The sequence below is a fragment of the Balaenoptera physalus genome, assembly GCF_965194825.1.
Source record: "Balaenoptera physalus genome assembly, chromosome: 15".
Taxonomy (NCBI): Eukaryota; Metazoa; Chordata; class Mammalia; order Artiodactyla; family Balaenopteridae; genus Balaenoptera; species Balaenoptera physalus.
The window spans coordinates 54513414-54540542 of record NC_138894.1 but is presented as its reverse complement, the minus strand read 5'-3'; the positions used below and the strand labels follow the sequence as shown (position 1 = coordinate 54540542).

Sequence of the window (27129 nt, the reverse complement as noted above, 5' to 3'; positions counted from 1 at the left end):
TGCAGACTTCTTCAGATATTAGGAAAATGGTTTCCTTTAACTCATATTAGATACTCAAGTTTTACATCAGTTAGCTGTCTTTGAAAAATATCTCTTAAGAGCCAAAAATATTATTTCACTTAAACGACTGTAGTTATTTTGCAAACAGCACACCATGTCCAGGAAGTACAAAGTGAAATAAATAAATGTGCTCCTTGAAGGTCTGGGCTTTATGTTAGGCAGGGAAATACTAACATGACCTAAATTAGAGGCATATCTCAATTTTATGTGCACCTGATTTTGTATCCACAGTAAATTCTTTGAAAAATTTCTATCCACACTACCAGCAAAAATACTCCAGACTGAGAGCTTGCCATAAAGTGAGAGTCTTTGGGAAGCTGAGTAAAGATGTGATGAATAAAATAAGTTGTGTCTAGTACAGTGACAACATATAATAAAGATTGCAAAATAATAATTGTAATCAATGTATCAAACTAGTCATTCAGGTTCGTTATTTTCCTCAGTGAGGTATAAGCCACACAGAGATCCTATATGACTGCCAATCTTATAATTTATTTTTGTCCTTTCTTTTCCATTCCCACTGAAGTGACCTTAAGATTCTTAACACTTTCACACTCAAAATACTACCATAAAGATCTAATTATTCATCCTGTCTCTCTATTCACATTCATCTTGTATGCTGCTGTCAGATTTTAAAGCATATGACATTATTCATCCATTTATTTACCTAAAAATATGTTGATTGAATATTTACTAAGTCTCAGGCACTATGTGAAACACGCAGGTACATTGGTGAAAAAAAAAGCAATTCTGCTACTTTTAATGTTCTAACAGTCCCAACATGAAAATCTGATTTAAAAACACATAATTAATCAATTAATTTCTAAACTCTGCTACTTACTGTTTATGAGATCTATTTATTTTAATATTGCCCATTAGGAGATATAAACTAGACTACTTTTCCAATAGTATTAATTAGAGGATTAAAAAGATAGTGAAAATTACTTGTCATGTAGACGTACTCAAAAGATTTCAGTTGACTTCTGGGTAAATCTTCAGGTATAATCAGAGGTTGTAGTATTTTTTTAACTTATTTCTCAATAGAACCGATATATGAATTTATTGTGAACCACTATATAGGAGATAAAATAATCGTTTTATCTTTAGTATTTTTTCTTAAGCATTTAAGAAAATGAATCACTTTTAAAAACCCGGACTATTTCGGTCATAACCAGAGCAAAAGTCAAAAGAATGAAGACATCTTTTTTTAAAGACTGTGCGTGTTTTTCAAGGTCCTAGGCAAGGTTTAAGAAAGAATACCATTTTTTTTTAAATTAATTAATTAATTAATTTATTTTTGGCTGTGTTGGGTCTTCGTTTCTGTGCAAGGGCTTTCTCTAGTTGCGGCAAGCGGGGGTCACTCTTCATTGCGGTGCGCGGGCCTTTCACTGTCGCGGCCTCTCCTGTTGCGGAGCACAGGCTCCAGACGCGCAGGCTCAGTAGTGGTGGAGCACGGGCTTAATTGCTCCGCGGCATGTGGGATCTTCCCAGACCACGGCTGGAACCCGTGTCCCCTGTGTTGGCAGGCAGATTCTCAACCACTGCGCCACCAGGGAAGCCCCCATTTTATTATTGATCTAAACAAATCTTTAAAAAGAGACACAAAGTAAACCCAAAAGGGTAAGTCCAACAATAAGAGAGCCTCAGGAAGCAATTGGCAGATGTTTCAGTGCAGCGGAATCTGTATTTACTCATTAAATGTCAGCTCATTTCCATGAATTCCAAAATAGCTAATAAGGCATATGGATTTACTTATTAAATTTGCCCACAAATATACCAAACCTGGTCCTTGAATACATATAAAGCATTATGAAAAATAAAATCCAAAATAAGATATATAGATAGATTTTTCCTTTGTTGGGAGCTTGCAATAGAGTGAGAAATCTTACTGAGAAAGAGAATTAGGGTAGTGGGTCTCTATTATGAAAGATCACAGAAAGCCACAAAATAATGTTGAATGAAGAAGCTTTTATGGAGGATAAGTTAGACATCAGGAATATGATGAGGCCTATATGCATTGTCTTCTGCGTTCCTGAATTAAATTATTAAGGGAATGATGGCAAGGATGAATAGTGAACAGAGATCAGGTTATTTATTCAGACTGTTCATGGACACACTGAAGTAAATAGTGTGAGTTTCAGTTTATAAAGCTTCAAAACAGGAAAAAAAAAAAAAAAAGCAACATTTTTGGGATCACTAGATGGGCACAGTGATATAAAGCTAACAGAAAATACATGATTATGACCCTACTCCAGATGGTGGGTTTGGTTACATTTTGTAAAGCTGAAAATACCAAATGTTAAATTAGCAAGGATGTGGAGCAAATGAAATTCTTATATATTGGTGTTGAGAATGGAAATAGGTACAATTATTTTGGAAAACTTTCAAATTCTGCTGTAAGAACATAAAGAAGTAACTATGTTATAAGATCCAGTAATTCCCCTCCTAGGTATATATCCAATAGAAATGAATACCAGTGAATTTCAAGGACATGCACAAAATGTTCACAGTAGCATTACTCATGTATCGATACTTATTTTATGTTATTTTTGGTCAGTGAACTGTTTGCTAGTTTAATGCAGATTGTTATGGTTACCTTTATTTCATTCTTTCCCACTAATATGTCAAATTCTATGTAGATATATATCTATATTATAATTTTCATATAAACATATATACTAATATACCACTATATATTGTAATATATGTTATAGTGTACAATATATATTTTTGTATGCAATTGTGTTGTGTACAATATATGTTATAAATATAATATATAACTAACATATGCATATATCAATTTATTTGCCTGTTTTCCTCTTAGTGAGTTTTTAGGTTGTTTTCAGGTTTTTGCAATTATAATGAAATCAACAAAGTATATTCATGTACAAGACAGTTTGTAAAATTGTTGGGTTTTATGGTCTGCACATCTTCAACTTTACAGATATTGCCATATTACTCTCCAAAGTGTTTGTGCCAGTATTCATACAACCATTTTATAGATCTTCCTGATTTAAAATTTATTACAGTTTAGTGAAAGTTGTGTGTAATAGTGTTTTTTCTTTCCTTGCCAGGATCACTAGAGAGATTTGAAATCTCTTGATGTTTTCTTGTTGTTATTATTTGAGTTTTCTCTTCTGTGATATGCTTATGCATATGTTTTGCCCAAATTTTTGTTGGATTCTTTTTTAATCTATATATTTGATCAGTTTATATATTCCCAATATTGATTCATTTCTATCATATGTATTGTAAATATATTCATGTTGAGTCACAGTTTGTCTTATACTTTTAACATGTCTTTAGTGGCAAACTTTTATATCATTATCGTTTTAAAATTATCAACTTGATTATCAGAGCTGCTTTGTTGCAAAAAAACAGGTAGAACTATTTACAGCTTTCTATGTGAATTACGTAGTTCATTTAGAACTTTATTAATGTTTTACAGTTCTCTCTACAAAAGATGTGCATATTTTTCATTGGATTTATTAATTACTTTATATTTGTATTGTTTGTATAAATAGTATCTTAATATTTGATAACTTTGCTGTAATATAGGTATGTACCTTTTATTTTTTATTGCTCATGTAACTACTAGCCAACTTACTAAACTCTCTTTTTAATTCTAATAATGGATCTAAAAGACCAGTTGGGTCTTTTTCTATGGAGTTGTCATAAAATGTTACCTATAAGTAAAATATAACAAAGAGTAGTCTATCCATTTGAATGAATTCCAAAAATACATCATTAAGGAAAATAGCACATTTCAAGAAAATAGATATAATGTGGTGCCACTATATAATGTTTTACAACATACAAAACAATATCCTATGGAAAATCTGCATCAAGGACATTAAAAAAAATCCATATACTTTCAACTCCTTATAATTTATATTGCTTGAACTTGTCTTATTTGATGATTAGATGAACACAGACATTTCTCATTCTTTGATTTTAACAAAATACCTCTAATATTTTACCATTGATTTTAATGTTTGTTGCAGATTTTTATAGGTATCTCTTACCATATTAAGAATGTTCTTTTCTATTACTAGTTTGGTAAGTACTTATAATATGAATGTAAGTTGAGTTTTATCAAAGAATATTATAGTTTCTGTTAAGATGATCATATGGTGTAATTTTTTATAATGTAGTATTGTATGAATTATCTTAATATAACTTGCAAAATGAAGCCATAATTGTATTCTAAGATAACATCACCTTGATCCTTTTCAAAATGCATGGGTATTTTGATCTAAATTTTATGTTTGGAATGATCGTATCTATGTTCCTAAGTGATATTGGCTTGCAATATTAATTTTTATACTGCCCTAGTTTGTTTTGGATATCAAGGTTATATGGGCCTCAGAAAATGAACTCCTCATTTTATATTATTTAGAAAGATTTAGGTAAGACTGAAATTCTATTTTCCATGAAAGTTTGGCAGAAATCATCTGTGAAATTATACAGGCTTGACAGAACTATTTGTGGTTGGATTTTTAAGTACTACCAAGATAATTTTTTTAAATGACTATTAATTTACTCAGATTTTATCTTTCTTTTGTGTCAGCTTGATAGATTTTAGTTTTAAAAAAATCTATTTCATGTTATTTTGCCAATTTATTGGCATAACATTATTCAAAGTATATGCATAATTATTTTAATATTGGCACTAAAAGTTACACTTTCCATTTTTATCTTAATGTTATGTATTTGTACCCTCTGTTTTTTTCTTGATTAACTTCAGCAGTGGTTCATATATTTTACTAATTGTTTTACAAGTAAACCTCAGAAAGTTCTCTACTGTTTTTGTTTTCCTAATTTTAAACTGTAATATTAACTGTAGTCTACATGTTGTGGTTTATTAAATGAATTAATAAAAATGAAAGTGGTACCTGGCAAATAGTAACAGCTTTATAAATGCTAGTTACTATTACTGTTATTATTTTTAGTGTTGTTATTCAATATATTTTCATTGAATAACATTATTATTCACATATTACTTTAGGCTTTTATCTTTATCATTCTTTGTATTTCTTAAATTTTTTAATCTATTTTTATTGCTCATTTATCATCTTAATTTTGGGGCTTTGATCTTCTAATAGAAATATATAGCTATACACTTACCATTACTTGCCAAATAAGCTTCATCTCACTAGTTTGTTAGATACCATTTTCATTTTTGTATAGCTCTGAATATTTTATTATTTCAAGTATGATTTTCTTTGAATTTAGGTTTATTTGAGGTATTTTAAAAATTTCCAAATTTTAGCTTTTTCTTTTCGTTTTCATAATAATTTTATAAATAATTTTATAAATTTTTAAATCAATAACTCCAATAACTGCTCTCACCAGCAGTCAAGTTTCTCTGAGGAATATTCCTAGCCTTGTTTGAGGATATATTCCTCTGGAAAGGTTTTGTATTACTTCTGCCAGAGTCCCTAGATTACCAACAATTTATGACCATTTTAGTTTCAATTCTCAGCTTGAATCATCACAAATAGTGTAAATTCATTCTCAAGACCTCTTTGAGGAGATTATTTAAAAAAAAAAAAACTTTAACAGAAAGATTTTTATAATCTCCCTTTGCTGGGGGAAAGACTTTATTTTAAATTTTATTCTTGTTTCTGTTAATTTTTATTGGAGTACGGTTGATTTACAATGTTGTGTTATTTTCTGCTGTACAGCAAAGTGAATCAGTTATAGGTTTATATATATCCACTCTTTTTTAGATTTCCTTCCCATTTAGTTCACCACAGAGCATTGAGTAGAGTTCCCTGTGCTATACAGTAGGTTCTCATTAGTTATCTATTTTATACATAGTATTGTATGTATGTCAATCCCAATCTCCCAATTCCCCCCCCCACTTACCCCCTTGATAACATTGTTTGTTTTCTACATCTGTGACTCTATTTCTGCTTTGCAAATATGAATTTAAATTTTATTCTTTAGTTTGTTTTTCACTGAGTATGCAGCTTCCATGATCTTGGCTTTACTTGGGAGCTGCAGCTCAGCCTTCCTCCTAGCTCAGGCCAAAATTCTGACTCAAAACAGACAGTAAACCCATGGCTCTATAGTTTCTTCATTTCCTGGAATAAGTGGAAGTCATTGGACAACTACAGAATCAACCCTTTAGAATCAAATTAGCATTCTGGGTTCCATTTCCGTCTCCCTCTTTTATTTTGATGGGATTAGTGCCCTTATCATAGAGGCTCCAGAGGGGTCCGTTGCCCTTTTAGCCATGTAAGACATTGGTGGTCAATAAGAAGCTGGCCCTTACCAGACTTGTGCCATGATTTTGGATTTTCCAGCCTCCAGAACTGAGAAAAATGAATGCTTGTTCTTCAAGCCACTAAGCTTGTGGTGCTTCGGTTATAGCAGCCCAAATGGACTAAGACAGTCCTTATGTACTTCCCTTACTTTTTTGTGAATATAGCTATGTTCGTAAAAGTCTATTGGTTATATTTTACCCATTTTCATAGGGTTAATTTTTACCTGGGGGATATTTCAGAATATTCACTATCCATTAAGAGAAGTGAAAGACATCATATGTTTCATGATGCACAGATGTTTCTGAAAATCCAGTTTCTGACCTTATATCCTCATTCATTTTAATCTCAATTCTCAGGAACATCACAGATCTAACTCCTCCCGCCTTTATATGCTGGCAGCTATCTTGGCTTTTATTTTGATTTCTTTCTATTTTCTTCAGTTTCCTAGTGATTTCAGCTTGACAAGCCGGGCACCATGTCTTAAAGAGCCCCTTCTCTGTTTCCTCCATAGTGTCTACCTAGCATGATGTCTTAACTAAAGTTTAACTCTCAAGACATCTTAATTGAAAATTACACCCACGGGTTCAGCTGAAATAAGACAATGTGTATTATTATGAAAGGTTATTAGATGAATTAGATTAAGTATTTTTAATATAACTAGTATGTGTACATTCACAGTACCAAAATTAGACCCTATGTGTCATATGGAGACCATTTTCTCTTTAGATTAATCTTCTTTTTTGTGATATTACTTTCTATTCATAGTCTACATTTATTGACTACTTTTTGAGTTACATTGCTGTCTTAGTCCATTCAGTCTGCTTATAAAAAAACTACCAAGACTGGGTGGCATATAAAAAACAGAAATTTTTTTCTCTTGGCCTGGGAGGCTGGAAGTCCAAGATTAAGGTGTTGGAAAAAGGGGTGAGGGAGCTGTCTGGGGTCTCTTTTATAAGGATGCTAATCCCATTTATGTGGGCTGCGCCCTCATGACCAAATCACCTCCCAGAGGTTTCACTACAAATAACATCACATTGGGCATTAAATTTCAACATATGAATTTTGGTAGAACACAAACATTCAGTCTATAGTAAGGGCAATATCACTAGCTCTCTTCAAGTTTAAACATTAGTAATGGTGTTAAGTGACTAGAAGATACTATATGGTTTTAAAGAACTTTTTTTAATGCACGCTCTGGTTGGGGGAGGGACATTTTGAGTTAAATGAAGAGACATTGGAAATAGCAAACAAATAACCACTGTTATTTTTCACAAATGTGCTGGGCTGACAGGTTGTTTAATATAAACAGAATAATGCATGTCTTGACATTTTCAAATTGTCTGGGAACTTTTAGAACTGAATACTTCATCATGCCTTTAGTTCTTCAATGTTCTTTTCAGAAAATTATTCCTGCCTGAAATAAATGTATGACATTAGATTTTCTCCTAAGAAGACCACAAACAAATCTACCTTTCAAAGAAGCATTTCCAATGTTCAAATCAGATAGAAATTTCAGGCAGACCTGCAAATCTACATTTATACTTATACCAATTTAATTTCATATGTATCAGATTATTGCTTTGATAAGGTGAGCAGGAAGGTTAACTAATTTTGGAGGGGATGGAAAAAAGTTTTATTTCTAACAACCTCCTTGCTCCTTTCTGATGTTCAGTTTCACAAAAGCACATGCATCAAATATACAGAGGAGCCCTACCTTAGGAAACCAAATAAATTTGCTTACTTAAAAAAAGAAAAACAAAGAAACACAATTTTTAAAAGCCTGAATAGTGTTTGGTTTAATGTTTTAGGGAAGTATTCAACATAGGCACAATTATCAATGAATATAGGAATTAAAATTGAGTAATTAAACACACACACACAAAATCATTTTAAAATAATCATTTGTTTCATTCCATCTGATAGTCTCTGATGGCTTCATCCATAGCATCTGCAACAATTAGAGGTTTAATTTCTCACCAGTTCAGTTACATTATGTTAGCTGGACAGCTGTTTAAGGATGATGAAAATATGAAAATATTCATGGTATCATCACAGCAGTAACTCTTATCTTTGATTTTTATGTTATGAATAATTAACAGGTGCTTTCTGGAAATAGGTTTGGGACAGTTGAATTCTTAGTCATCCCTGGCTGTTGGTGCTAAAGGAAATATTAATGGTGAATAAGGCAAAATCAAATACTGAGTTTTTATTCCCCTACTTCTGTCCAAAAGATAAGTCCAGCCTTCATGTATTTAACAAAATTCTAGCATGACCATAAGCTCAAATATCACACAGTGACCTACTTTTAAAGTGTAGGAGATTCGTCTGGACATGTTTTCTATACCTTTCATCTATGTAGCACTGACTTAGCACTTCACTCATACTGGCTTGTTTGTTAGCCAATTTTACATTTGCAAAGGTTTGCTCCCCCACTGGCCTATGAATTACACTGTGACAGCCTTTTATTTCTTTGTGATCCCCACAGTACATAAAATATATTTAACATATAGTTTTTAGTAAATATGTTTTGACTTTATGTTTCCATACTGTGGAGAAATATCTCATATAGTAGAACTTCTAGGATCAATAGGAATAAACCTCTTTGGAGTAAAAATTGGTTTCTGCAATACTGATCCACAGCGTAATGGTCATTCTGAAAAACAAACACAAAAAGACTCTATGAACATAGTAGCCCCAAAAGGAGAGTGGTAGAGGCCAGGGGGAGCGACTGATCTGTATATAAGGAATTCTGATGCATTGAGAGCAGTATTAGTTATGGTTCTTTTGTGCTTATTCCACTCTTGAGTTGGCTTTGCTGAAGAAATAGTGAAATTTAGTGTGAATTTGATACCAAGCGCTTCCTAAAAGAGAATGGTTTCATTTTTGAGTTGACAACAGTCTCTTTAATTACTAATGTGAGTTGATATTACAAAAAATTTTAAAAACAACAAAAAAACTACAACAGTAATTACAAAAGTTTATTGCTGGCTCGTATAAATGAAAACAAAATGTAGGCCTAAGATAATATAGTTAGCAAATTCATATTTGCTTAACTGATTTCAGATAACTGTGATGATACTGATATTGCCTCAAATATTGTTCCTGACAACCAGGGATTGACAGAGTTTTCTATAAAGAACCAGATGGTAAATGTTTTAAGCTTTTCTAATCACATATGGTCACTGTCACATAGTCTTTCTTTTTTTTTTTTTTTTTTAATCCTCTAACAATGTGAAAAAACATTCTAAGTTCAAAGGCCATAAAAATATAAGCCTTGGGATGGATTTGACTCCCAAGATGTAGCTTGCCAACCCCTGTTCATTATCGTTTAAACCATAGGGCATAAGTATTAAACATTTCAAAGCCCTTTACTCCTCCAGAAATATTGGTAGCTGGCATCCAATATGGTCCCAAAGATTCCTACCCTTTAGATATTTACACCCGTATGTAGTCCCCCCTCTTTGAGTGTGGACTGGGCTGAGTGACTCACTTTTAAAGAATAACTACTCGATGGTGACAGTATGTGACTAGAATACTAGGCCATATAAATTATCATAGTTTTGCTTTCTATCTCTTAGACCACATGCCCTGAGAGAAGCCAGCTGACAAATGTTAGGCAATTATATGGTGAGGCCCAAGCAGCAAGGAATTGAAGCTTCCAGCCATAGCCATGTGAGTGAACTTAGTTTCTGAACCTCCAGTCCCAGTCAAACCTCAAATGATTGCAGCCTTGACTAACATGACACCTGGTTGCAGTTTTATGAAAGACTCTAAATGAGAAACAGCCAGCTAAGCTACTGCCAGATTCTGAACCCACAGAAAATGTATGACAGTAATGTTTATTGCTATGTTTTGGCATAATTAGTTATGCAGCAATAGATAACTACTAAGATATAACTCTAATATGTTATTTTAAGAATTTAAACTGGTTACCTCAAACTGCAGATAACTTTAATCTTAGGTAGGATGTTAAGGTTCCCCAAAGAATAGAACCAGTAGGATGTGTATATATGTAGAAAGAGATTTATTCTAAAGAGTTGGCTCAGGGGCTTCCCTGGTGGCACAGTGGTTGAGAATCTGCCTGCCAATGCAGGGGACACGGGTTCAAGCCCTGGTTTGGGAAGATCCCACATGCCGCGGAGCAACTAGGCCCGTGAGCCACAATTACTGAGCCTGTGCGTCTGGAGCCTGTGCTCTGCAACAAGAGAGGCCGCGATAGTGAGAGGCCACGCACCGCGATGAAGAGTGACCCCCACTTGCCCCAACTAGAGAAAGCCCTCGCACAGAAACGAAGACCCAACACAACCAAAAATAAATAAAATAAATAAGCCTACACCTTTAAAAAAAAGAAAGAGTTGGCTCACACAACTGGGGATGCTTGGCAAATTCAAAATCTAATAGGGGAGGCCAGCAGGCTGGAGACTCAGGAAAAACATTCAATTCAAGTCCAAATGCAGTCTGCTGCAGAAATTCCTGCTGCAGAAATTCCTCTTTCTCACAAGAGGTCAGCCTTTTGTTCTACTCAAGCCATCAACTAATTGGTTTTCTTTAGACGTCTATTCACATTATGGAGGGCAATCTGTTTTTCCAAAAGTCCATCAATTTAAATGTAAATCTCCTTAACATCTCCAAAACATCCTCACAGAAACATGTAGAATAACATCTGACCAAATATCTGGACACTGTGACCCATCCAAGTTGACACAGAAAGTTAACCATCACAGGTAGAGACAATTAAAATAATTAACTTAAATTTGATTTCTCTAGTATTAATGAAATCAATGTAATTCACTTTCCTTATATTCTTACTCAGCTACCTAGAAAAAGGAGCCAGGTAAAAAAGCAAATAAATGGCACATTCATACATCATGGTAATGAATTGTGAAAATTAAAGAATAAGGTTGGGAGACATCAATGATTTTTCTTACCATTTCAGGACAAAAGCTATAAAGTTCCATGGAGATAAATATATGTAAATATAGACGTAGCAGTCAACTTGCAAGAAAAAAAATTTTTAACTTGAGTCCATCATCCAGGTTATTCCAAAAATTTTCAGGCTGTGAGATATTTAAGAAAAATATTTAGGTAACTCGACTTTTCATCCACATGTTGTGCTAATATATAATAGATTATCAACTATGATAATGAATGGGTCACCCTAATGTAAAGAGTTTGTGATAGGCAAAGTAATAGCTCTTCAAAGATGTCTACATCCTCATCCCTGGAACCTGCAAATATGTTACCTTACCTGGCAAAAGGGACTTTCCAGTTGTGACTAAGTTGAGGATTTCAAGATCAGGAGACTCTTCTGAATTATCCTGGTGAAACCAATGTAATCACAAAAGGTACTTATAAGTGAAGGCAGGAGGGTCAAAGTTAGAAAAGAAGATGTGACAATAGAAGCTGAGGTGAGAAAGAGAGGCATTTAAAGATACTGTCCTGCTTCTGACTTTGAAAATGGAGAAAGGAGATCACAAGCCAAGGAACAAGGAATGTAGGCTTTCTCTAGAAGCTGCAAAAGGCAAGGAAATAGCTTCTTCCCTTGAGCGTCCAGTAGGAGAATAGCGTGTTGAAACCTTGATTTTAGGACTTCTGACCTCCAGAACTATAAGATTAGTGTTTTGTGCCACTAAATTTGTGTAATTTGTTATAGCAGCAATGGAAAACTTAAAAATAAATAAAATCCCTACTGATTTAGAGAGTTATGACTATAATCATATTTAGAGAAATGGCATTCTATGAATTTCAAAGTTCACTTAGTAACCATGGTAGACTATAAGACTAAATACAAGTTCCAGGAGGGAGGACAGATACCATATATTTTCTTTACCATTGTATCCCCTGGGCATAGTACATAAGTAACACATACCAGGTTAAAAAGAAATAGTTTTGGGAAGGATGCCCTAATAATAGATCTTTTTGATATTCAGTTAATATATTAAATGTCTCTGTGTTAATGACTTCTAAATTTATGAAGGTTTATTCACTCAGGCCAATAATATTGTTTTTCAGTCATCTTAACACCAGTTTTTTAAATACTTGAAATAAATTAGTATTATGGTCATGTTTGGCTTATTTCTTCTTTACTTATCAAAGTCTGACACTGATCTTTTGGTATTTAAATTATAATTAAGTGATATTAATTTACTGTATCTTGACTGACTCTATTCTTCATGGCACTGTTCAACAGAATGACCTGAAGAAATGTGAATCAATTTTCAGGAACCAAAAAGACAAAGAGGACCCACAAATTTTGCCTTCAAGGATAACAGATCTCTGTATCATTAGAAGCAGATGAAATAGAAGTTCTGACTTCAAAATAATTTTCCACTTTTCAAGTAAAACACTTTGAGATATCAAAAGACAGGCTAACAAAAAATTCACCAAATTATTGCTAAATTAGCAATTACAAATTATCCATTTTTATAAATAATATTTTGACTTCAAATATATAACTTAAACTCTAAGGGAAAAAATAGCATATTTATAGAGATCTACCCACTAGCTAACTAAAATAGCAAGTTTTTACCTTGTATCAACTCATGACGGTGCCACTGTTTAATAGATTAAGATTTACAGAATGTCACTGCTAATGGCTCACAATGGTTGCAGCTGCACTATTGTGGTGGTCCAGGAAGTGTGCTTGGCTAAGGGAGCACTGCATCTGCATGCTTGATGTTAACACTCAGGCCTTTTATAGCTTTAATAAAGTTGACAATTTATGCATAGACATGCCAGAATCTAGAGCCAAGCAAATGAAATCACTGAGGTTGAGGGGCACAAATTCAAGCTGCCTGCCAGAAACATGTGCAGCTGTATTAGAAACAGGAAGTAGGTTCCATTGACACACCTGCTACAGATGCCTGGCTTGCAAAAATCTCTACTTCTTTCCTCTAGTAGATGCATGCAAAACTTAGTTCATTATTGCTTACACATGTCAAAGTGTGAGATTCAGAGTCATGATTGTGTTATTTATTCAATTTATTCAGCAAGGGAGGTGACCCACTTTAAATTTGACATTATGGCTGTGTGTGGTGTACAATCTTTCTTTTTCTCAGTCCTACTTATTCAGTAAAGCTGAGCTAGGCTGGTGGGTAATCAACCCAAATAGGGAGCTAGTAATCACTCCTAACTTTAAGTGTCTGGATTAGTCATTGCTGCTTCTGAACCTTTTGCCTTGTGCTGCCTTGTGAGAGATTAGTCTGCATTATTGGATTGTCAGGTGGTCTTTCAGCCTAAGAAATGCCTGAGTGCCCAAATTGAAGTCATCACATTAGATCCAGCTAAGTCAGGCCAATCTAAGTACCACATGTGGTGGTGGGAGTGGGAACTTCTTCCTAAGGAAAATGGTCTCTTTCTGTGACTTCATCTATTCTAAAAATCAAGAAGCAGAAGAAGAGTGATACCTATTGGCTCTCTCAGACCTCAGCAGTTTTTGAGAATTTGGAGCAAGAATAGGGCATGTGTTAGAAACAGAAATGAATGCTATTCAAAGTAAGATATGAACATTATGGATTTGATCACATTTTAAGTTCTTATCATGAGCTTATGATATGAGGTAAGTATGCCAAGGAACAACATAGGGAGTAACACAGGAAGACGATTTCCTATTTTTGTCAGATCAGAATGAATACCTTCTAAAACATTGTGTATTCACTATTCAGACCTTAGCAAGGAAAAGGAAGCAAGCAAAGCTGAGGTTTCTCGTAGGTCATGGTATATGATTTGTGTCAAGAACAGCATGTGCCAAAGAGCTATGTGAGACTCTTATCAGGCCCAACATGCCAGAAAGTGCTTCAAACTCTATATAGAAAATAAGTCTGGAAAATCTAAGGTATTCTGAGATCTTTATTTCTAAGGATTTCAGATATAGCTGGATGCACTTATTCCTATTGTTGAAGCTACTGTAGCCATTCATATGCATTCTTAATAAAATTATCTTTATTCTCCTCCAAATATTTTGTCCCCTGTACATGATGAAACAGCCTTCTTTACACAATGTATCTTTCTTATATCACCCGAAACATATTATTTTAATTAACTAACTTAATATCTTCATGGCTTCTGAAAAATTTGGCAGGCATTGAACCAAATATACTAATACCCCAATTATCCCACTGTCATATAAAATATTCAGTGGAAAATATTTCCTTATTCAGTGGAAAAAGTTACCCAATGGCCTAGCTATCACATTCTAGTGAAGGGCTGCCAGTTCTAGCTAGAATTCAGTAAAGAAGGTCACTCTGATGATATTACTAATGCCTTCATGCTCTTTGTTTTGAGTCACTTTTATTTGGTTATTTCCTTTCCTAACTTTAATGAACTTAGTTGTGTAATCCAAACAATAAAATATAACATTTTAGATGATTCAAAGATCTATATTCAATATTAAGGATGAAAAATGTGACTAAAGGATAAGAAATATTTAAACTAATTCATAATGACTTATTAATACCACAACTGAGGGTGGCTCCAGCCTCCTAGTATTAATTTTCAGGTTCTTAATGTAAAGTAAAATGTAAATTCTGGTTTGATCTCTCTGAACATGTATTGCACATTTATAATGTTCTTTTCTATTTCAAAGAGGACAAACTGGAAAACATATTATTTTGAATTGGTTTGATAATAAAATTTTCTTTGTAATTTATTAGAATTTTAATTTTGTATGCTTGTCATGCAGACCCAATAATTAGGGAAATATAAAGAGGTGTAAATATTTTAAATCAACACATGCTAGTTAAACTTGCCTTTCATTATGGCAATCAAAAAACTTCCATTTCTGTATATTTTAATTTATAATAGGCATCATAAAATAACTAGTTTCTTGTTTTTATTCCATACATTGCCCAATAAGCTTACCTTTTATTTAAAGACTTTAGAAATTATTTATTATACAAACAAACATGGATATATTAGAATAAATGAAGAATGTAGAAAGGTAAAATTAATATATAAAAATACATTTTATTAAATTCTAATTGCATTAAGTTGTTTAAAAAAGAATGTACAAAACTACATTATTAGGTAACTAAGAAAATATATACTCTAAATATATATACTCTAAAACAGGGGTCCCCAACCCCTGGGCCGTGGACCGGTACCGATCTGCAGCCTGTTAGGAACTGGGCCGCACAGCAGGAGGTGAGCGGCAGGCGGGCAAGTGAAGCTTCATCTGCTGCTCCCCATCACTTGCATTAGCGCCTGAACCATAGCTCGCATTACCACCTAAACCATCCCCCCCACCGTCCGTAGAAAAATTGTCTTCCACGAAACTGGTCCTTGGTGCCAAAAAGGTTGGGGACCGCTGCTCTAAAATATATATTTAGATTGGAACATTTATTATTATTTTAAAAAATCTTTTTGTTTAAAACACTAATAAAAATAGACAAAACTATAAAATTTCTAGAAGAAAACATAAGAGAATAACTAGGTGACCTTGGAAATGGCAATGAGTTTTTTTTTCTTCTTGTCGTTTTTTTGAGACAAAATTCACATGACATAAGATTAACCATTTTAAAGTGTACAGTTCAGAAGCACTTAGTACATTCACAATGTTGTGCAACCATCATTTCTATCTAGTTCCAAAATATTTTAATCACCCCAAAAGGAAACCCTTTAGAGGTTAAGCTGTCACTCCTCATTCACCTGCAACCACTAATTTGCTTTTGGTTTCTCCTGATTTACCTATTTGGGATATTTTGTACAAATGGAATTATACAATATGTCATCTTTAATATTTGGCTTCTTTCACTTATCATGTTTTCAATAATCCATGTTGCAGGATGTATTAGTACTTCATTTTTTTTAACTGAATAATATTCCATTGTATGAATATGACACTTTTGTTTATTCATTCATCTGTTAATGGACATTGCGAATAATGCTACTATAAACAGTCATGTGCAAGAATTTGTTTCAGTACCTATTTTCAGTTCTTTTGAGTTTATGCTTAGAAGTAAAATTGCTAGGTCATATGAAATTCTGTGTATAACTTTTCAAGGGATGGGCAAACTATTTCTACAGTGGCAGCACCATTTTTACTTGTCATTTTTCATTTTTTTCTAATATTATTATTATAGCCACCTAGTGAACGTGTGGAATGGTATCTCAATAAGTTTTTACGTAAAAGACAAAAGCATAATCAATGAAGGAAAAAACTGTTAAGTTGGGCTTCACTAAAATAGCAACTTCTCTGAAAAAGATGCTGTTAAGAGACTGGAAAGACAAGCCACAGACTGGGGGGAAAAAAAGCTTTGACAAACATGTATCAGATATAGGATTGTTATCCAAAATAAACAAAGAACTCTTAAAGCTCAACAGTAAGAATATAGACAATCCATTTCTTTAAAAATGGGCAATATTTGAACAGACACCTCACCAAACAAGATATGCAGATGACAAATAAGCATATGACAAATAAGGCTCAACATCATTTATAATTAGAAAGCCTCAAATTAAGACAACAATAAGATCGTCTATACCAGTTTTTTCAGATTCCACATATATACATTAATATACGATATTTGTTTTTCTCTTTCTGACTTATTTCACTCTGTATGGCAGTCTCTAGGTCCATCCATGTCTCCAGACACAGACTTAAAGAACAAACTTATGGATACCAAGGGGGAAAGGAGAAGGGTGGGCTGAATTGGGAGATTGGGATTGACATATATACACTATTGATACTATGTATAAAATAGATAACTGATGAGAACCTTCTGTATAGCACAGGGAACTCTACTCAATGCTCTGTAGTGACCTAAATGAGAAGGAAATCCAAAAAAGAGGGGATGTATGTATACGTCTAGCTGATTCACTTTGCTGTACAGTATAGACTAACACAATATTGTAAAGCAACTATACTCCAATAAAAAAAAGGCAACAATAAGATCCCAGTACATACCTATTAGAATGGTTAAAATCCAAAAAAAACTGATAATAATAGTTGATGGTGAGGTTGTGGAGCAAGAGAAACTCTTATTCATTGCTGGTAGGGGTACAAAATGTATGGCCACTCGAAGAGAGTTTGGTAGTTTCTTGCAAAGTTAAACATAATCTTGCTATATGATCCAGCAGTCACACTTCTGGGTATTTAAACTGTTCTAAAACTCATGTCCACACAAAACCCTGTAGCTTATGCTTATAGCTGCCTCATTCACAATAGCCAAACCTGGAAGGAACCAAGATGTCCTTTAACAGGTGAATAGGTAAACAAACTGTGGTATAGCCATACAATGGACAATTTTTCATCAGCAAAAAGAAATGAGCTATCAAGCCACAAAATGACATGGATGAACCTAAAATGCGTATTGCTAAGTGTCAGCAGTCAATATGCAAAATGGTATATATTGTGTGTTTCCAACTAAATGACATTCTGGAAAAGGCAAAACTATAGAATAAAAAGATGAGTGATGCTGAGAGTTCAAAACAAGGGCATGAGATTTGAATAGGTGATGCACAATGATTTTTTTTTCAATGTGGTAAAATATTTATAATATATATAAATAGTTTCAGTATGGTGAAACTATTCTGTATGATACTATAATGTTATTATATGACATTATCCATTTGTCAAAATCCACAGAACTTTGCAAAGTGAAGTTTAATGAATGCAATTAAAAAATATTTAGGAGGTTGGGTAAATCCCAGGAAAAATTCAGAGTATGACAAACAATGTAACTGTATTACAAATATATGAAACAACTTTACTGAAGGGAATGGGGAGAAAAGGCACCGACCTAAGTAACTGGAAATGAGTGAGATCTGTGAGACTAAAGGTAAAAGGAATTGCACACAAGTACTGTTCTTTAGTTGGTGAAGTTTTTTCCAGTGGGATATGGGTTAACAGTTCTGATACTGCTATATATGTATACTGGAATTCAAACAATTAAGTAAATAGATGGCAGGTGGTAGGAGCCAGGTTACTTGTACAAATGAGAACTTACAAATAAACAAGGAGAAGAGGCAAGAATCATCCATATGGTAATAGATTAGAGTTGGAGACATCAGTGTAAACTCATATTTAGCTTAATATAGATACAGATAGTTACATATAAAAATATTTATGGATACATGTATATACATGGGCTAGTAAACACACATGTACTTCCTTGCTTTGTCAGTGAAAATGGCCTAACAGCAAAGAAAACCCAGCAACAACAAGCACATCTAGCATCCAGTGTTTGATTTTTAATGCCATTCTCCAATTTAAAAAAAGAACTTCCCTTTCGGATCCACCATCTGTGGTGGCACCTCCACCAATATGCAGATTTTCTTGACGACCCTGACAGGGATGGCCATCACTCTCGAGGTTGAACCCTCGGATGCAATAGAAAAATGTAAAGGCCAAGAGCCAGGACAAGGAAGGAATTCCTCCTGACCAGCAAAGACTGATCTTTGCTGGCAAGCAACTGGAAGATGGACGTACTTTGTCTGACTACAACATTCAAAAGGAGTCTACTCTTCATCTTGTAGTGAGACTTCATGGTGGTGCTAAGAAAAGGAAGAAGTCTTACACCACTCCCAAGAAGAACAGGCATAAGAGAAAGAATGTTAAGCTGGCTGTCCTGAAGTACTATAAGGTGGATGAGAATGGTAAAATCAGTTGCCTTCGTCAGGTGTGCCCTTCAGATGAATGTAGTGCTGGAGTTTTTATGGCCAGCCACTTTGACAGACATTATTGCGTCAAATATTGTCTGACCTATTGTTTCAACAAACCATAGACAAGTAATTGTATATTGGTTAATAAAAGACATGAAGTAATAAAAAAAAAAACTTCTTGGAGAAATGACTGATTCTAAGACTGGGGTACAAATTATATAATATGAACGTCAAAGATATTATAGTGCTAGAAAGTAAGAAAATACTCAAAAATAATAATAAAACACATCAATGGGTGAAAGTCAAAGGGACACAGGAGCTATCTGAAAGAACTCTCAATGGACAAAACCAGAAAAAGTTGAAACAACAATAAATAAAGTAGTATTGGATTATTTGGATTGTATACCAAGGCATAAAACAAATGTCCATGAGTCCATATTGATATAAACAAATAATTGAATAAATAAATAAACCTGAGAGAAGAGACAAATATGCCATGTAGAAGTATTCCAAATAATTTGTGCAGCTATTCTAACCTAAAGGAAGAAGAGTATGACTTCTCTGTCCTTAAGTATGCTTTGGGCATTGCAGCTTCCTTCTAAAGAGTACAGTATGGAAGGAGGATAAAAAGAGAATAACTTTATGATGGAGACACCTGAAAAGCATTACTTCAACAAGATGATCAGGGTCAACATTAGCAGTAAAAAATCATGTTTAATAGTATGCACCCTTAATATGATGTAATGAAAATGGTACTTTAGCTTTTTGGTCGTCTTCTCAAAAACTGATAAACTCAGTCTAATCACGAGAAAAACATCAGACAAATTCCAATAGAGGGCTCTTATATAGAATATCTGGCCAGTACTTCTCAAAACAGTCAAGGTCATCAAAAACAAAAAAGTCTGAGAAACTGTGACAGCCTTGAGGAGTCTAAAGAGACAAGACAACTAAACATAAATGTCAGGAAAAGAACATTAAGTAAAAATAAAGGAAACCTGAATCAAGTACGGACTTATTTAATAATAATGTATCAATATTCATTCACTAATAGTAAAGAAACTATCATTTTAAGTAAACTAACTTAAATTCATAAAAGATCAGTAGTGTTCTTTACTGGTTTATAAAAGTAAATATATTACTACCTCCCATTGAGATAATATGGCAGGTTTGCCTTTAATTGGTAGAGATTAATTTTATAAAGGTCTGAAGAACCTTTACCTTTATATTCTAGCTATTCCATTTTTTCCCCAAGGCAGAAGACCACAAAAAGGAAACCCATCTTAAAATGTCTACTGTAAACCAGTTCTGTCTCTTACTTTGGGAAAATGCATTTTAATGATTTCATTTTCTTGAGTGAAAAACTTTTTAAGCTTTCTGTCGTAACATTTAAATCTGAGTCTATGTGAAATGGGTTCATGGGTTTATTTCAAAATCAAAAGTATAGAATAACTTATGTTCTGAAGTTATAGTGTTGCTTGCACTCTCTTTATTCTCTTATATAAAGTCTAATTTTATAAATCTGATTCACATGCAAATTTAATAAATAAAAACAAATTTTTATAAAAAAATAATGTTCATCCCAATAACAAGTTCTGATGATTTCCATTTACAATTGGTTCTTCAGTATTCTTCCAATGTGTTTCTGTATTTTCAAAGTTTGTTTTTTATTTATGTGCCTGTACCAACAACACATCAATAAATTAGGAGAAGGATCACTCTTCTTTTGCATATAATATATTTAGTGGCAGGAAAAAGTTGCAACAAACAGGATGATAGTATAAAATAATGTGGCTACAAACTTGTGCTCAACACAGAATTTAATAAATTAAATTGCAGCATGTGAAAATGGAGATAATTAACCTCTCATTCAGTAAATAAATACAGAAAAATCCATTTTTGTTAGACTGGCTACAGAAAGATTTTTTCTTCAACTCCAGTTTATCTAGCAGAACATGTAATACATACAAACACACACATCCAAACTGTTCTTTTAATGATAAATGATATATCAAAAAGGAGGAATTATTCTGTAAAGAACTGAAGTTAGTTAAAATTTGTCTATCTCTTTTAAGTCATAAAATTAATAGACTTAAATATCAATGTTTTAAGTTTTAAAGTAATAAAAATATGAAAATGTCAGAATAAAGTTTCTATGCTTTCAGTCTGTTGAGAGAATAACTTGATCTTTTTGAAGAAGTAGAGGAAGAAAAGATGAAATAGCTTTAATGTACCTACAGGATTAATGTAGTTTATATTTTCATACAGACAAACCTTGATACATCAGTTGAATTTTGAAATAGGTTTCTAGTGTAATTCACCACATATTCATTATGTGTACTTAATGCACAATATTCAACATCTCAACTTCTGTGTTGCTTTCATCCCAAGACTAGGTGTTAATTTCTATGCTTGACTCTATAGTCTAACTTTCCGACATACCACAGTATAGACTTTTTGGATTGAGGACAGCCTCATGTGGGAATGTTTTGTGAGTTCTTTGAGCCTCCTCTGTCTATGCTATCTAGAGTGCTGGGATAAAGTGCTTGCTGAGATGAATCAGTGTAACACTGATGCCATCTGAAAGCATGGCAGTGAACATGTTCCTCTTCCATAAAGAAAATAAGTAGAATTACATTGAAATCAAAGTTTGCACATAATTTAACATTCCTGCCAGATCTAAACTGAATCCACTCACATTCTTTATAAACTTTTTTCATAGTGTCCATTGTTTTCTTCTGCTCTCTTCCTCTATAGACAAGGTAGAAAAATTTTGCCTTGACTGGTGTATCTTCAATATGCCTCCAGAGAGGTGGATTTCTAAGTAAAGAGGACTCACAAGAACCAAAATATATCAAATATCTAGCTGTTGTTTTCATTTCAGCTGGTGATCATTTTCACAACTAATACAAACTGACATAGCATCGCTATTTCAAAGAGACTGTAGGTCTTTTTTTCTAAGACTCTTAATGATTGGAAGCTAATTCCTGCCATGCAAAAGATATGGCTAAGAATATTCTTCATTGATTCTGTGGCAAGTTTGAAATTTTTTATGTTAAATACATTATTATGTTTCACACAGAAATTATCAAATTTCACATGCAAAGTATAAAAGTTAGTCATTGGAGAAAAGGTGAATAAGAGGGAAGACAGCATCCAGGATAACCCCTCGTTTAAAGGAAAAATAAATTTAATGTCATGTTAAAAATGTGTGCTTTGTAGAATTTCACCAATGTTGCAAAGTGAAAAAAACACTCAAAAACATGCATTCCTAAAGTCCTTGACATATTCCAAGTAATTGATAATCCATATCTTTGGGTAAAGATATAAGGATAAAGAATGAATTTTCCCTCCACTCTTCATTTTAAAAGTTTTATTTGATGTGAAAGACCTCACCTTTAAATATAGATATCCTAGAGAAGTCATGTCATTACTTTTCAGTAATCTATGTGATCACATTAATGAATCATTTGTTTGTTTTACACTGAGATCCAGGCAGCAGCATTGAGAGAAGGGCAAGCCTAATGATTGAGTTAGAGGAGATAGTGCAAGAGGGGAAAACCTGAACTTGAAGGGAGGCTGTTATGGGAGACCAAAGTCATATGTAGATGTCTGGCACATAGCATGAGGATACTGGCTGCCTAGAGATTAAGGAAGTGAGGGTGTCAGAAAGTGAATGACGATGAGGAGAAGTGAAAGTGAATGAGTGAGTGAGGATGTCAGAAAGAGGTAGGGTATTTCATCATTAGTGTATAGGAATGCAAGAGATTTCTGTGCATTAATTTTATATCCTGCTACTTTACCAAATTGATTGATTAGCTCTACTAGTTTTCTGGTAGTATCTTTAGGATTCTCTATGTATAGTACCATGTCATCTGCAAACAGTGACAGCTTTACTTCTTATTTTCCAATTTGGATTCCTTTTATTTCTTATTCTTCTCTGATTGCTGTGGATAAAACTTCCAAAACTATGTTGAATAATAGTAATGAGAGTAGACAACCTTGTCTTGTTCCTGATCTTAGAGGAAATGGTTTCAGTTTTTCACCATTGAAAACAATGTGGGCTGTGGGTTTGTCGTATATGGCCTTTAGTATGTTGAGGTAAGTTCCCTCTATGCCTACTTTCTGGAGGGTTTTTATCATAAATGGGTGTTGAATTTTGTTGAAAGTTTTTTCTGCATCTATTGAGATGATCATATGGTTTTTCTCCTTCAATTTGTTAATATGGTTTATCACATTGATTGATTTGCATATATTGAAGAATCTTTGCATTCCTGGGATAAACCTCACTTGATCATCTGACGGAGAATTTAAGGAAACACTCCCATTTACCATTGCAACAAAAAGAATGCAATACCTAGGAATAAACCTACCTAAGGAGAAAAAGACCTGTATGCAGAAAACTATAAGACACTGATGAAAGAAATTAAAGATGATACAAACAGATGGAGAGATATATCATGTTCTTGGATTGGAAGGATCAACATTATGAAAATGACTATAATACCCAAAGCAATCTACAGGTTCAGTGCAATCCCTATCAAACTACCAATGGCATTTTTCACAGAACTAGAACAAAAAACTCCACAATTTGTATGGAAACACAAAAGACCCTGAATAGCCAAAGCAACCCCAAGAAAGAAAAACGGAGCTGGAGGAATCAGGCTTCTGGACTTCAGACTATTCTACAAAGCTACAGTAATCAAGACAGTATGGTACTGGCACAAAAACAGAAATATAGATCAATGGAACACGATAAAAAGCCCAGAGATAAACCCATGCACATATGGTTACCTTATTTTTGATAAAGGAGGCAAGAATACACCATGGAGAAAAGACAGCCTCTTCAATAAGTGGTGCTGGGAAAACTGAACAGCTACATGTAAAAGAATGAAATTAGAACACTCCCTAACACCATACACAAAAATAAACTGAAAATGGATCAAAGACCTAAATATAAGTCCAGACACTATAAAACTCTTAGAGATAAACATAGGCAGAACACTCTAGGACTTAAATCACAGCAAGTTCCTTTTGACCCACCTCCTAGAGAAATGGAAATAAAGACAAAAATAAACAAATGGGACCTAATGAAACTTAAAAGCTTTTGCACAGCAAAGGAAACCATAAGCAAGACGAAAAGACACCCCTTAGAATGGGAGAAGATATTTGCAAATGAAGCAACTGACAAGGGATTAATCTCCAAAATTTACAAGCAGCTCATGCAGCTCAATAACAAAAAAACAAACAACCCTATCCAAAAATGGGCAGAAGACCTAAATAGACATTTCTCCAAAGAAGACATACAGATTGCTAACAAACGCATGAAAAGATGCTCAACATCACTAATCATTAGAGAATTGCAAGTCAAAACTACAATGAGGTATCCCCTCACACCAGTCAGAATGGCCATCATCAAAAAATCTACAAAGAATAAATGCTGGAGAGGGTGTGGTGAAAAGGGAACCCTCTTGCACTGTTGGTGGGAATGTAAATTGATACAGCCACTATGGAGAACAGTATGGAGGTTCCTTAAAAAACTAAAAATAGAATTACCATACGACCCAGCAATCCCACTACTGGGCATATACCCTGAGAAAACCATAATTCAAAAAGAGTCATGTGCCACAATGTTCATTGTAGCTCTGTTTACAATAGCCAGGACATGGAAGCAACCTAAGTGTCCATCAACAGATGAATGGATAAAGAAGATGTGGCACATATATACAATGGAATATTACTCAGTCATAAAAACAAATGAAATTGAGTTATTTGTAGTGAGCTCGATGGACCTAGGGTCTGTCATACAGAGTTGAAGTAAGTCAGAAAGAGAAAAACAAATACCGTATGCTAACACATATATATGGAATCTAAAAAAAAGAAAAAATATGTTTCTGAAGAACCTAGGGGCCGGACAGGAATAAAGACGCAGATGTAGAGAATGGACTTGAGGACACAGGGAGTGCGTAGAGTAAGCTGGGACGAAGTGAGAGTGGCATGGACATATATACACCACCAGATGTAAAATAGATATCTAGTGGGAAGCAGCCACATGGCACAGGGAGATCAGCTTGGTGCTTTGTGACCACCTAGAGGGGTGGGATAGGGAGGGTGGGAGGGAAATGCAAGAGGGAGGAGATATGGGGATATATGTATATCTATAGCTGATTTACTTTGTTATAAAGCAGAAACAAACCATTGTAAAGCAATTATACTACAATAAAGATGTTAAAAAAAAAAAAGAAAGAGATAAGGTAGACCTCAAATACTTATTCTGTTACTCCTGCAAATACACCTGATCATTTAGAGCCACTCTCCTTGTAACATTTATCATATATCCATATCAATAAAATAAAAATATAACAAAAATTGAGCTTAAACACAAAATTTATGTATATACTTTATAAATATCTCTATATAACACTTTACTATAATGTCGTTTGTTTTCTAAAACGTACACAAAAATAAAAATTTAAAGGATAAGATAAATTAAAAAGTATGTTTCTTAATGTTTTCTATCCACTCCTTAGTGTATCTATTTACTTATGCCCTGGTGAATAATTTGGAATCCACTGGCTTAGAGGATGGCTAAGGAGCCAGACAAACAAGAGTTGAAAATCCTATCTTTGACTCTTTCTGGTGGTGTGTTCTTGAAAAGATACCTAACCTCTTTAAGCTTATTTTTTTAAGTTATTTTATAAAGGGGTGATAATAATAGTACCTATGTTATAGAATAGCTGAAAGATTAAATGCAAACTGCTTAGCACATGTTTTTCTTAGGGCAAGCGCCCAGTGAAGGCTACCTATTATTATTGCTGTAGGTCAGCAAGAGTCCTGTATGCCTCTGAAACATCTCTGGAACATTGGAATGCCTGTAAATGTGCATAAAAGAATATAGTTGCAGGAACAGAGTTCACCTTCACCTTTTTAAAGTGAGACATACACACACACACACACACACACACACCACCACCACCACCACAAGAAAGAAAAGCAAGTCCTGTCAGGTTTCCTATTCTATTTTTCTAATTCATAATTACTAAAGATGAAACCAATGTAATTTATTTGCATTGTTTTAGTGCTTGACGTTATGTTAAGTTCCTTTTCTGTTAATTTATTGTTTGCTGCCAGTCCCTATGGAACCCTTAGAACACACTTCAAAATGAAATATTTTTCATCCTTGTTAAAATATTTTAATGAATTCATATCCTGAAAGTGCTTGATGATGACCTGGGCACTATCTTATACAATGAAAAAGAGAAGTTCTTAGAGGACATAGCACTGTGAAAAATACGCAGCATAAGTGATACCCTGGGTTACATTTTAAAGGAGATGATCATAACATAGGGAAATCTGACAAATAGTAAATTAATGCCCATTACCCAGAAAATTATTTTCTTTATCTCCTGCGTTTACATACAAACTCATATAAGCCTATTTTTAAAAAAAAATAAATGTCTTTTATTTTGTCTTAAGGGAGAATGTTGCGCTTTCAACATCTCTCTCCAGAGTCTCTTTTTAATTAACACCAAATATTATGTTTGCTAAATTTATATTATGAGCACAAACTTGTATTCCATTTACCCTAGTATAGGACTCCATAAAAAGTAAAGGCTTTATAGAGGGCTTACATTACTCCCCTACTGCTACCCCAAATAAAATATAGAGAGTCTTAATAACTATTAAAGGATTTAGTCCAAACATGGCCAAGGTTTAGAGATCACCCTTCACAGAGGAAAGTACAGACAATCATGAGAGAGCCACTTCTGGTTTCCCCAAGGAGGGATATTTCCCTATAAGATCATTTCTAATCTCTGTCTACTGACACTTTTGGGGCATCCGGGGCTCAGCCCCTCATTGTTTTCCTCTTCAATCTCATTTCCTCCAGAGTCAGCTATCCCCATCTGGTCTTGCTTAATTCTGAGGTTCTATGTTAGGAAGTTCATTTGTCTCTTACTGAAACCCACACTGTCCAACATCAACCATATAAAAGGTGGTATTCTGACTTCTCTTATCTCTTCTTTTCTAAATTTTTCAAAAATTAGGAAGAAAGTGTGATCTATTATCAGCTTCACTGGAGACCATAAGAACTAGCCAGGTGTAGCGAGATTGATGGTGCCCTGGAGGCAACAGAGGGTACAGCAGAACATGGGGTTACAAACTGAAGCCAGTAGGAGTCCAGGTGATCACCCTCATCAAG

At 33.9% G+C, this 27129-nt stretch overlaps 1 long non-coding RNA gene and 1 pseudogene across 2 annotated transcripts in view; both read left to right on the top strand.

Moving 5' to 3' along the window:
* The window catches only part of LOC309643557, a 295925-nt gene that overhangs the window by 209276 nt on the left and 59520 nt on the right, over positions 1 to 27129 (top strand). The window lies entirely within an intron of this gene.
* Positions 5386 to 19106, top strand: LOC309643538 (ubiquitin-ribosomal protein eS31 fusion protein pseudogene; annotated as a pseudogene). The gene has a single exon. The product of its transcript is annotated as a ubiquitin-ribosomal protein eS31 fusion protein pseudogene (transcript).